We start from the raw sequence: 13,004 nt of genomic DNA on the forward strand, positions 1-13,004 counted from the left end.
GCAGATGGGGAGTCTCCTGGCAAGGGGAGAAATAAATACAACAGATGCATAGTAAGAACAAAAAAGCTATGAGAGTAGTTCCAAGAATTGAAGATAGCATTAAAAGGTTATTTACCTTGTGGCAAATAATTGCATTTTGCCTGACTTTTATTACTGTGAGAGATGAGAAATATTTTGGCATTTGTTATGATAAGCAAGTTGTAAACAAATTATCATGTTTCCCTGGGTATTATGGAGAAATGCTAGATACCTCCACATCTCATGACAAAGACAGGAATCCTTATTAACAACATAGGGAAAATCCAGAAACCAGAAAAATTATGTATCTTAGAGTATTCCAATTAAAGTAATGAATGCTGTGGTCTTAGAACCTTTATAAGACATGATGAACATTGCCCTTGCCCATACACTGGCTTGCACGCAGTTCCTCAGGCAGTGCAGAGGTAGGCTCTGGAATGTTTTGCAGCAGCGTGTGAATGCTAATACTTTCAGAAAATGTCCAACCCCCCTTTTTTTTTTTTTTTTAATGGGAAGGTGGTTAAACACTGAAAGAGTTTGTCACAAGATTGTGTGGTCTCTGTCCTGGCAGACAATCAAAACTGGCTTTGGCCCCGAGCAATCTGCTGCAGCTGAGCTGGCTCCAGGTGGGGAGGATCCCAAGAGGCCCCACCAGCCCCAGTGACCTCCTTGCAGGGCATGAAACAAAGAAATACCTCTACAATAAGAAATCTCTGAGACCCAAATTTCTGGAAGCAATGAGGCTTTGTCCTACTGTTTGTCCTGCTGATCACCATTGTCTGTATTGATTTGTGTCTCAGGGCCGGTCTTGGCCACTATCCCAGAGGATGCTGAGCTGGGCTGACCATTGGTCTGTTCCAGCATGGATGTCCTTGCATGTGTTAAGAGGATAGTGGGCAGATAAGGAGCAAGTCTAACTATGGAGGACAGATTATTTAGGAGAGGAGGCAATGCAGCTATGCCTGTGATCCAGGCAGGGCAGCCCAGGAAGAGTCCTGACACTGAGATTTTGCATGAGGTTTTGTTTTCTTATCAGTTCTATGATGTAAGGTTGGAGGGCCCTCCTCTTTGAGGAGACTTTGAAGATCCTGGGTGCTTTGGTGAGGAGTCTGTGTGTGTAGCTGTGCAGCAGCAATGGTGACCATCCAGCTAATGCTGTGCTGTGGAGAGTGGGAGCTGCCAAAGCCTAGCCTAGCACTGGCACTAGCACTGAAGGAACAGGAAAATAAGTTAATTCCAGTTAAACCTGAGTGCACTCTGAGATAAGGGCTACTACTTCTAGCAGCAAACAACTAGTGGTTTGGCTGACAGTAAAAAGACAGCATTGTCTTTGAAAGGGGAATGTGGCTTTTGCAAATGGAGCAAGACTGGCTTAAGGACAGGCATGCCTATCATAAATACTGGTTTATCCTATAATTTTATGAAGAGCACTAGCAGCAGAAAGAATAACAAGCTGCCCCATATTCTGAGCGTGTCTGTGTGTAGGAGATCCAGATGCAAGCATGGCTTGTGGCAGGGAGATTTTTGCCTCTGCTGTCACAAGGGTCTCTATGCTATCAGAAACAGCTCTGTGTTACTTTCACTTTCCAGGCAAGTGTGTTTCCTCACGTCAAAACTGCCCTTTGGACTTGCCCCTCTGCAGTATGAGTTATGCCAGTAGAGATCCAGGACGCTTGTCCTGGGACATGAGCTGCTGCATGCATCATCTTTAGTACTATGATTGACTGGCATTGTCTGAATTGGTTCCATTTTTCATAAAGCTGACATTTAATTAACATCAGAGTTAACTATCAATGTCCCTAACAGAGTTAGTCCAGTTTTCATGTTTTAATAATTGTGAACAGCATGGAACCCCAGGTAGATTCCTTTCACTGGGGCAAAAAGAAAGATCATTAGCGACTGGTAATGGATTGTTTCTCGCAAAGATAAACGCAAATTCAGACATGCTTTGAACTGTCAGTGTAGGCTTGCTTCAATGACAAAGGGAACAGGTGAGCTGTGGTATCCTGATTATTCCTTTTACTTTGGTTTTAAAAAAAACCTTTGAAAACCACAAAGTGTTGGAAATATACTGTCCTATCCACTAATGAGCAGTAGAAGTAATGAGATGTCTCAAAACTCCTTCAGTGTCCACATACTTAGCAGATACTTATCTGTACTTCATCTAAATATTTTCAAAGTGGCTTTGGTGTCAGGAGAGAAATACTGGAAGTAGTTTCCATCTATTTCAGTCACTCAGTGACTCATGCTGAGTGGCAAGGTCAGATTAGATCTGGGTATCTATTAGGCTTTGTGATGAGCATATGAGATGGTCTCTTCTGTGCTGTATTCTCCCCTAGTCCATGGGCAACAATCATAAAATCAGGATGAGGAAAGTTGCTGATAACTGTTTGTTTGTTGTGAGAAAAAATTTTATCTGAAGGAATAAGTTCTATGTGGTGATATCCTCACATGCAGGATGGTGCAGTAGTGGTAATGGTGGAGTCCCAGCTTGCCCATAAAATTATCTATTTCCCTGAAACCCCTTCAAGGGGATTTCACACAGAGTGTGGGGTCTGCCTCTCTTCTTTCTCCTTGTGGTCAATAAGGGCTCTGCTCACATGTACAGCTCTGGCTGGAGCTGCAAGGGAATCCTTATTCCTCATTAATTTAAAGGTTGTATTTAATAGAGGCTTCCTTAAAGCAAACTGACCTTTGGTAAAGCACAACAGCTTTCTGTGGCTTTTACCTCCTGTTTGCTTTGGCACCCTGAAATACATTTGTTTGAAAAAATGTATAGTCCATAGAGAGAAAAAGGGAAAGATTTGTCATTCTCTGTATCTTATTTACCAGAAACACTGCCTTGTGCACCATGCCATAGAGAGAAAAAAATTCTGAGCTCTTCATTTTTCTGTACTTCTCACCTTGTGACTTTTTCTCACAGGAAATATTCCCAGCACATGCAAATGTTGCGAGTTTGGTCTCAATCCTTGTGACTAGCAATGGATAAGATATATGCGGGTTCTATCTCAGAAAAAGCTGATCATATGCTTCCTTTAATAATGAAAGTTGTTTAAGTCTGAAGATCTTATCTAGCTAATATGATTATTTTAGTTTTAAATTGACTGCAGTGCTGTACATATTCATGTGAAGAGCCTCACTAAAGAGCCTGTATATAAAAGAGCGCAGATATCAGTATGTGATTATGAAATACTAAGCATACATGCTGATAATCAGATTTTTTTTTAAGTGATTGTTTCTTCCTCTCAAATGCCTCTCTAGATTCTGTCTAGTCCATCTTGTGAAAGTTTCTCAAAGAAAATTTGTAGGAAGAGACTTGTCTCCACAGAATTAATTTCTGTCAGTTCTGTAAGTTTCTGTGTGTTTTGCCGAAATTTGATGCATATTTGTAAAAGTGACTGTTACATACATAACATTAATGAAGAATTTGACAGATTATTCGGTTCTGTTCAAGCCTTTAATTCAGGAAAAACTATCTGCTTGAGAAAAGGAATTGAACTTTATACAAGTTTCCTAATGAAGCCCTGTGGTCTCTGTTGTTTATGATGGCCTAGGATTTAACCCTCCGTCTTAATCTCTCTTTAGTTTTGTTCATTCTTACAGTCTGTAATTATGGAAGAGTTGGCTTGGAAGAATATTATATTTTATTTTGTGATTATATTGGAAATCCAAATTAAATCTTATCTGCATATATAATTTATCCATTGCAATGTGTTACTAGAAGGGAAATGCTTTTAACTACAAACTATGAAGAGATCTAGGCTGCACAGTTTTTATCCTGTGGCTCTGTGCTTCTGTAATGTTGCTGCTGTTTCACAGAAGATTTGCATCATGGGATGAATCCTAGCACCACTGAAGTAACTTGTGAAATGCCACTAGAATTGGGGCTCTTCTTATCTTGAATGATGGCCAGAGCCCTTTGCAGTTCTCTCTCTCTACCCTGCCATGCAAGACTCTCAGTAGGGATAAAGCAGGGCCAGGAAGGGATTGTACTAAAGGGCTACAGTCCTGAATAGGTATTTGAATGCGTAATTATTTAATGGTCTTCTCATTTGTACTTTTCTAGGATGCTTGAACCATCTCATACTGTAGGTACGCCTGGGCTGATTTATATGATCTCAATATTCAAATTGTAATTGAAATGAAGCTAAGGAGGTTCAAAACTTCAAATTTGCTGTTTATCTTCTGACATTTAATTATTTAATGGTTTATCTGTATATATATATATATATACCTTTTTTCTTTAAACTTTAGGAAGAGTCTACACTCTTAGTTTAGATCTAATTACTTCTAATAATATTGATTTGATGCCTCTATAAGGTAGATATTACTATTACAAATTGTGTTGGTGGGACTTGATGATTTTGATTTCAGGTTTTGTCCAAAATGGATCCCACAGGAAGACCAGCCAGTCCTGCAGTTTCAGAGTTTAGGGTTACTGCTTTAGGTGGCTTTGGGTGGCTGCCTGTTGATTTTGTTGTGTTTGGCAGATCCAGACACGCTGAACTTGCTGAGTGTTCATAGCAGGCAAATGTGCTGCTTCCATAATTCCAGTACTGCTAGAATTGCTGTCAGGAATGTGGAATTAAACACTTTTAACAGTTCAGGAGATGAAAGCATCCCTGTATATGTTGACAGCCTGTAGTGCTCCTTGCCTAGTAAGAATGGATGGATTAACACCACCCCTTGGGTTAAGTCCTGGAGAAAAAACAGATATATATCCTCTGTACACAATGTACACAAGGTGTGGTAGAGAAGTATTTTGTGCAGGTAGCACTCTACTCAAGGACTGCTTAGTAGCATTTGCAGATGGAAGGAATTAGTTACCTTTGTCAGAGTTTATTATCACATAATTAAAACACTACCTGTTTGTTTCTTCCACTGGGATAATTCATTGATTCACCTATTTTAGCTGCTCATTTATAATGATCTGTTATAGTGTTATGTGTTTTCAGTGGTCATTATTGTATGCCTGCTGAGGGCTTGCAGTGCTGGATATTTGACATTAACTAAAAATCCTAGTCTTCATTCATGGGAAGAATGTTCTTGTGACTGCTGTTTGTGGTCTTATTTCTCAGAAATACTTTGTATTCTAGATTTTCAACTAATGTGTATTTAACTCTAAATGTATAACATGAAAATTTAATTAGTTTACTGATTCATATCTACTTTTGAGAGGTTTTTAAATTTTAAAAAAATCAAGAATACAAAGCAACATCCAGAGTATTTTGGAGAACAAGTTAAAAGTAAGAAAAAAAACATCTAGCACTGAGGTGGAAAGCTGTAGTTTTAGAAAACATCTAGAGCCAAAATAACTGTTCACCTCTGGCAAAAGAGGGAGAGAGTGAGGTTTTGCCTTCTCCTTTGTGTGCTCTCCTTTTCTCATTCCCCTTCTCCTGCCGCTTAAGCAAGTGCCAGAACGCTGCAGGTGATTGCCTGGCAGGTGGGTGCCACTCCCTAAAGCAGCAGAAGCCCATCTTGGGGCAGTGCCAGTTGTCACTGCAGGGTGAGGTGCCTGGCCTGGCATCCAATGTCACAGCGAGCGCAGGGAAGGTGGAGGGCTGTGCTGGTGGAGAGCAAGCAAAACCCCACCAGATTATGGGGATTGCACTATGACCTGCTCCCTGCTTTAGGCTGAAACAACTAGATTTTCCATTTTAATTTAGGATACCATTTTAAAATCTTAGAATAGAACAGAATAGAATAGCAAGTTTAGTTGGCAGGGCCCTGCAGTGATCAACTGCCTGACCAGTTCAGGGTTGACCAAATGTTAAGGCAGGTTTCTAAGTGGATTGTCCAAAAGCCTCTAAAATATTGTCAGGCTTGGGGCATTGACCTCCCTCGAAGCCTGATCCATATTTTGTCACCTTCTCAGTAAACACATGCTTCTTATTGTCCGACCTGAAACCTTCCTGACACAGCTTTGAACCATTCCCACGCTTCCTGTCGGTGGGTACCAAGACGATAGGAGAAGTACCTCCCCCTCCTTTTCCTCCTGAGGAGGCTGTGGAGGCCGATGAAGTCTTCCCTCGGCCTTTCTTTTTCCAAAGTGAGCCCAACCAAAATCCTCAGCCACAAAAACAGTGTTGTCAGAAGTGGGATTCGAACCCACGCCTCCAGGGGAGACTGCGACCTGAACGCAGCGCCTTAGACCGCTCGGCCATCCTGACCCACGTGGGGGAGCTGTGGCGGCGCTGTCACTGACCATTTGAGGATGTTTTTACTGTGGCGCGATTGTTTTTCTACATTCAGTGGGTGTTAAAAAAATATTCCAAATGGGGACGTATTTTGTGTTGACTCTCGGGTAACCATAATACCTGATGTTTATTTATACATGCAGCTGTTGGGTTCTGTGAGTGAGTGTTAGTGTGTGGAAAAAGAAGCAGGTACTTTTGCACATTTATGACACATGCCATGAAGCAAACATTTGAAGCTGTACCGAAATTAATAAAAATGTGGTATGCAGTATGGTTCACAAGGACATTGCTTAAGGCTAATTTGTTTCCTGTAATGTCTACAAAGATCCCCCTGGGATATGTGCAAGTTATTAATGGTAAGAATTCTCTGATATTTGAAAGGGGGCTGTGACACTGAAGTAAATTGTATGTTGAAGATTTCTTTCAAAGAAATTCATGTGCTTCAAAACTGAATCTGGGAATCTCCAAATATACAAATTTGTGAAGACTTGAGAGTAAAATTAAATATGAAAGACAAGAGGTGTGCTTATTTAGAAGCATCAGGTTAAAGTACACTGTCTTTGTTTGGAAAATAAACTTACTAGAGAAAAAAAAAATTAAATGGGGCAACCAGAAACTGTCAGAAATGGCAAATAAAATATTTTTATTTTAAATATAAATTAATAATATAATTTATGTTAATCATATAATTAAATTGCTTCATAAGTTTCTAAGGAATCATTAAATAATTTAATATCAATTATTTAATTTATATATTAAATTAGTTTATTTATAAATTAAGAAATCAATATGTTTATTATATGAACATTATATGTAAGATTATAACAAAAATAAGAATTCAATTATATATTTTATATAATAATTTATATAAATAATATGCTTTAATAAAATATAAAATTGATGTATAGATTATATGCATCTATAAAAATTAATATATAATAATATATTTATAATTTATATATTAAATTATACAATCATTTCTTAGACCCTTAAGAAGCAATATTTTCCCATGACAAAAAAAGGCAGCTGTCTCTACTAGATTGGCCAAAAATTGGTACTGGTTTTATCTGATACTGTTGCTTCTGTATGTGGAAACCAGTTCTTCCAGCTCCAGTCTGTCAATGTCTTCCTCTCTGGGGAGCCCAAAGTGCTGGGCCCAATACTTTGGTGCTGTCTCATGGGTGCTGAGTTGAGGAAATAATGACTTGTCTTGACCTGCTGGCCATGTCCTTCCTTGGAGCCACACAAGTGTTGACTGGACAAGGCTCTGTCTCGTCCTGACTTCAGAGTCAGTCCTGTCTTCAAAGCTGACTTTGCCTTGAGCAAGTCTTTAGAGTAGGTAAGTGTTAAAGGTCCCCTCAAACCTAAGCTCTTTTGTGATTCTGCAGCTATGTGCTGTAATTTTGGACAATTTTATGTAACAATGCTTGTTACATAGTATTGTATGTAACAAGTATTAATGCTGTATCTTGGCTATTCTGTAATGTGTCCTGAAGCTTTGAACTTTTATCCTTGTACTCATTCTAGGGCAACAAGCAGTCTTGTCTGAAGCCCAGCAGAATGAAAAGATGAGCCTGTGTAAAAATATTCTTGTAACACACTGGAAATGTTATGCTTTTTATGTCGGGAGTCAGGAGTTATGCTGTAATTTATGCTGCATTTCAGCAGTCTTGGTTGACTTACTGGAAGCTGCAATTTTCTCATATTTAGAATTAGTAATATATTTAAATTCTATAGAAACAGGGCCTTGGAAAGGTCACAAAATATGTTTATATGTGCTGAAATAAGAGTCTTAGCCAATGTGATGCTGTTTGTTTTATTGGGTGGTTGTTTTTTTCTAAACAATAGCTGGTGGACTGAACAGAACTTTTTCCAGCTTTGGTATATAGTAAGATGGGCAGAGAGCAATAAGCAGAAATAGAGATGGCAGAAGTTTGACCATAGAAATCTACTCATAATGTAGTAACTCCAGGATGAGCAGCAGTTACAGCCTACACTCTTTCTGCTGTCAGCACAGAGCTTTCTGGGTCTTCAGCCAGCAGCTCCTAAACCTTGTGCTCCCTACATATGATGAAAAGCTGACTGAATGTGTCTTGAATTGCTGGTAAATTAACTAAAAAGGTCTTAATTTCAATGAAGTTTAAGTCGTAAAGATAACATTATCCATTGGTTTCTAGACTGGTTGATCACACAGGAAAGCATAACTAAGTGCATACCAAATATACAGTGGCCTTAGTGAAGAATCTGGTCAAGTCTACTCCTGCACAGCTCTCCCTTGACATTTTGGGGCATTTTTTTGTCTCGGAACTTCATTAACTACAGAGCTAATGATCTGTAGCATTAGGTCTGTTCCCTAAAATCTGCAGATCTGGCTGACTTGCTGGTTAAAATGTAGTGGTACTTGGTATGCGGTTGCCATACTGACTGAGCTCTAGTAAGTGAACTGAAAACCTCAATAAAAAGGTCATATTTGAAAAGATGTATGTATTCCCCAAATCCTTTGGCACAGACTTATGTAGCTGCCTGTCCATCACACATTCAGGCTCATCAGACTCGAGGCTGGAGGTTGTTGTGTTGCAGGATGTTGATGGGCCCAGCAGGTGTGTTCCTGTCTATCACTGAAGGGGTATCGGGGACAGACCAAGGTGATACAGAGACTCCATCATCAGAAGGCATGAAAAGACACTTCATTATTAGAAATCTACAGTTCTTATAGAACCAGTGGTGGACCTAAGACCTGATTGGCCTTTAGGAATCTTCTCTCACACTATTGGTGAGCTATGAATAGCACACTCTGGAGAATCATATTTATAAACAATGGTTACAGAAAGAGAGATAATAATTGTTTTAATTTTTCTCTGAGCTTTCTCACAGCTTCCCAGGAAAATCCTGGGACAGCTATGTCTTTCTCTGTTCAGAGGATATGTGACTATCACACCCATCCACTGAAAATAAAGTCCCTGGGATGCAAAGTGCATTGGTATTACCAATTGAAAGGGTTTGCTCTGCTGGTTCCTGAGTACATGTTCTGATGATAGCAGGTGAAGAAGAAACTCTTTGGCAAAGGCATCACTGTCGATAGTGTCTCATATTTGCCTTCTGCTGGTGTCCAAGCTATTCAGTGGTTTGCACTGCTGTCAGGGTATAGCAGCAGTTGATGTGTTTAAGTGCTGGGTCCAATATCTCCAGCACTGGAGATAAAAGGCATCACATATGAGAGGCCTCTTTCCCACCTTTGCTTATCCCTCCTGTTACTCAGTATCCCTTCCTTGGACATTTTGGGTTTCTGTCCTGCTTTAAATAAAGCTTCTCACAGAGTGAGAGCATATTTTTTGCTTTTCTTGCTTTGAATAGGGGAGTTGCTTTCCTTCTTTATGTTTCAGGTGTCTCCCTGGGACCCTGAAAGTATTTTAAAAGAATGACTGTATCCAGTGGAACCATTTTCTCTCCTTCCAAAGAGAAAATGGAGCATGTTATATGGGTGATAATGAGATTAAATGTGGTTAAATGGAGACTTGACTTCAAATAATGATGCCTTTCCACTATTTTTATAACTTCACATTTTGCCCCCAGTTCTGCAAAAGCAAATGTTCTTGACTTTACAGGTGTCTCTAATCCTGTTGTCAGGCCTTTTTTGGTTGCACAAGGAGAAATATAAAGAGATGCATGGACTCAAAATGTTGTCAAGGAGGTGGGAAGCTCTCTTCCTTCCCCCTGTAATCTTTAGGGACCAGACTCACTCATTTATATGAAAAATATATTTATATCAGTAGCAGAAGAAGACTATAGGCTGGAAATGACACTGCTCTGTGTCAGAACCATGTTGTCTCAGCTGCCAGCTGTCTTTGCAGCAGAACTTCAAGTTGAGTTGTAGTCACAGGTAGGAATAGCAATAGAGGCTTTATCCTGAGCATATTTCCTCTGTTCCAGTGGGAATTAGAGATCTGAGGGGCACAACTGAGGAAAAAAGTAATCATCTTATTCTATTTAAAGTATACTGAGAATCACCTTACTCAATTTAATGGGTCTTTCTTATTAGATAACTCATCCTCAAAACACCTTATAAGTAAGAATGCTCATAAACCTCCTTTGAATTAAGTACAATCCCTTAAATTCCCCAAATATCTTCCTTTTGAAGATATAAAGCAGATTAAATATGTGGAACCATGTGGTGTTTATAGGAGATCAGGCATACTAGAGAAGCTGGCATAGCATGTCTGCACTGTCTGTGATAATAAGAGAAGATGCCTCAGGAGCATATGTTATCAGCAGGATCCAGGAGAGATACAGCATCAGTGTGTGAGGCGGGGGAGGTAGGATTCCTTCTATCCCCCTCGATATGGATGTCAAGTATCAGCTTTTCTTTCCTCCCAAATCACTATTTTGTCAGGAATGTGAGCACCAACTGGAGAATTCATTGCTCTGTCATTGCTGTCTGTTGAGTTGGAATATTTTTTTTCTTAATAGTTTTAACTCCAAGTGAAATTGAGGATTTCTTCAAAACAAAAAGATAGAACTGCCTTTTTGTCTTTATGTCTCATGTCTGCTGTTCACAAAAGTCACGGGTGTGGCTTGTTGTTCCTGCTTAAGCTAAGGCATTAAGAGCTGTGAGGGCAGTCAGTGGATTTCTTCTCTGTTTTCACTTGCACACACTCAGATGAAAAGCTGAGCTCAGTTCTGTTCCTAACCCATCCTCTTCCTGTCTAGTAACCATCAACTCCCACGGATGGAAGTAGTTACATTTATGGTTACCAGTACAGGGCATGGATGGGAATTTGTATTTAACATGGCTGCAGTAAAAGGTAACTTGATAGCTGACACTGGGGCAGAACTTGACCTGCAAAATCCTATTTACTAATTGATGAGCAAGCATCTTACCTAACTTTCAGCTTCCAGCTCAAGTGTTCAGCAGTGAAAAATATCCTTGTGCTTGTTAAGAAAAGTAAAAAACCAAAAGAACCTGTAAATCATTGGAGATGTGATAAGCATAGAAAATTACACTGACAGAATAACTATATTTTATTGTTAAGGGGGACTTTATTTTTACTTTATATAGCAAATTCCTAAAATATTTGAGGACAACTGCATATTTATACTCTATTAAAGTTCTGTCCCTATTTAAAAAGGCAATAGAAAACAAACTATTGAACTGGAAGGAGTCTTGTCAATTATTTATATTAAATGAATCAGATGATGTTGCATATCCCAGACTCTTAAGTGGAAAAACCAGTGACAAAAGTAGTTTATCACGTAACCTGTGGTGGAGGCCGTGTGTCCTCTCTTGGCAGTTTCCAGGAAGGCTGAGACATGGTAGAGAAGTTTTAGCTTAAACAGGGCTGAATAGGGTTTGTCTGGTAGACCTGGATGTGGAGAGCTGACGAGGCTAACAGAGGATTTAGTGAAGGGAGAGCTCAAGAAGGGCTTGCCTCGTGCTATCTTAGAAAAGGGAGAACCATATGGGCTTATCTGGGGTGTTGCAGGTGATTGTCTTTTCCAGATATTTTCCAGGGTAATAAACAAGCTTTGAATAAAGGACAATACCTGGCTGTGTCTTGGTTTCTATTTCCATGTTATAAAGCCACTTCCTATTTACTAAAAAATTCTATGGAAAGAGGAAATCCCAGGCCTGTTGGTACTGGACATTAGTTGTGCTTGAAACCTCCTTTTGGACACTGCAGCCCCTCTCTCCTCTCCAGATGGAATGGATGGGATCTGCAGCCACTTACTCTCTGATACACAGGTGAATGTTTTTTCTGAGGTGCAGAAGAATGAATCTCCAGCTGATTTTATAAGGGTCTATTTGCAATTAAAAAAAAGCATGCAACCAGTGAGTGCAGCACTGCTAATTATCACACAGTAAAGATAATGAGAAATAACAATGATATTATATAATATCTATTACGTAATGAGAACACTAAAGTATTGAATAATGATTAGTGTGTTATAAAACGTGGAAGGTTTCTTAAGAGTGTTGTATATTTGGAAAGTAGAATTTTTTTAGTGCAACTGTCAATACTAGAGTCTTGTATTATGCATACTGTGTTATGCAGTATGTAGAAGAAATAAGCAATATGTTAAATGCAAGATATTCCAGCATTGACTGTGTACAGAAAAAAGTATCACAGTAGTTGTCAAATATTAGCCATCCCTTAGATTTCCCTCTTTCTCTAAAAGCATGATATTTACATGTTTACTTTCCTTATCCCAAAGAGACATAGTATCTTTTTTTATTTCCCTAAAAAGGCTTTCTATTTGCATGATTAATATGTTCCTTGCATACTCTGAAGAAGAATATCTGCTTTACTCTGGTACCCAGGCTGACTCCCCATCGACTGCTTTCCAAACGAACATAAGAATTATTTATGTTTGCAACAAAAAGAAATAGTGCTGGTTTAGAGTGTGGTTTTCTTGTTGACATTTTAGAAACTGTTCCAGGCTCTTCTTAATATTTAGACAAACAAATGTGTTTGTTTTTTTCTGGTGCTGCTGTTGACATTTCCTAAGGGAATTGCTGTAGATGTTAACAACTTCCCAGCACAGGCGTGCTGTAATGGAAGAGTTCTTTGCTTGTGGCCGTGACACAAATTCCTTTTAACTGATGTTTTTGCTGAAAGTAATGTGATTGTGATAACTTATGTGAGTCAGGGTAAATGTGAATCAGTCCTGGCTATTTTGGGGAGCATAAATGTCTGCTAAACTCCTCAGTGTTTTGCTTCTTGCAGATATAACAAGCAGAAGGTACCGATTTTTTGTGTGCCTCAGAGCCTCTGTGCTGCACAAATATCTGCA

At 39.2% G+C, this 13,004-nt stretch overlaps 1 protein-coding gene and 1 non-coding gene across 2 annotated transcripts in view; one reads left to right on the forward strand and one right to left on the reverse strand.

Moving 5' to 3' along the window:
- The window catches only part of OXR1 (oxidation resistance 1), a 259,126-nt gene that overhangs the window by 44,062 nt on the left and 202,060 nt on the right, over positions 1-13,004 (forward strand). The gene's annotated exons all lie outside the window — the stretch shown is intronic.
- TRNAL-CAG lies at positions 6,106-6,188 on the reverse strand. Its single transcript has one exon. It is a non-coding gene; the product is annotated as a tRNA-Leu (tRNA).

Source organism: Onychostruthus taczanowskii, unplaced genomic scaffold (assembly GCF_017590055.1).
Source record: "Onychostruthus taczanowskii isolate IOZ18803 unplaced genomic scaffold, ASM1759005v1 scaffold4, whole genome shotgun sequence".
Classification (NCBI taxonomy): Eukaryota; Metazoa; Chordata; class Aves; order Passeriformes; family Passeridae; genus Onychostruthus; species Onychostruthus taczanowskii.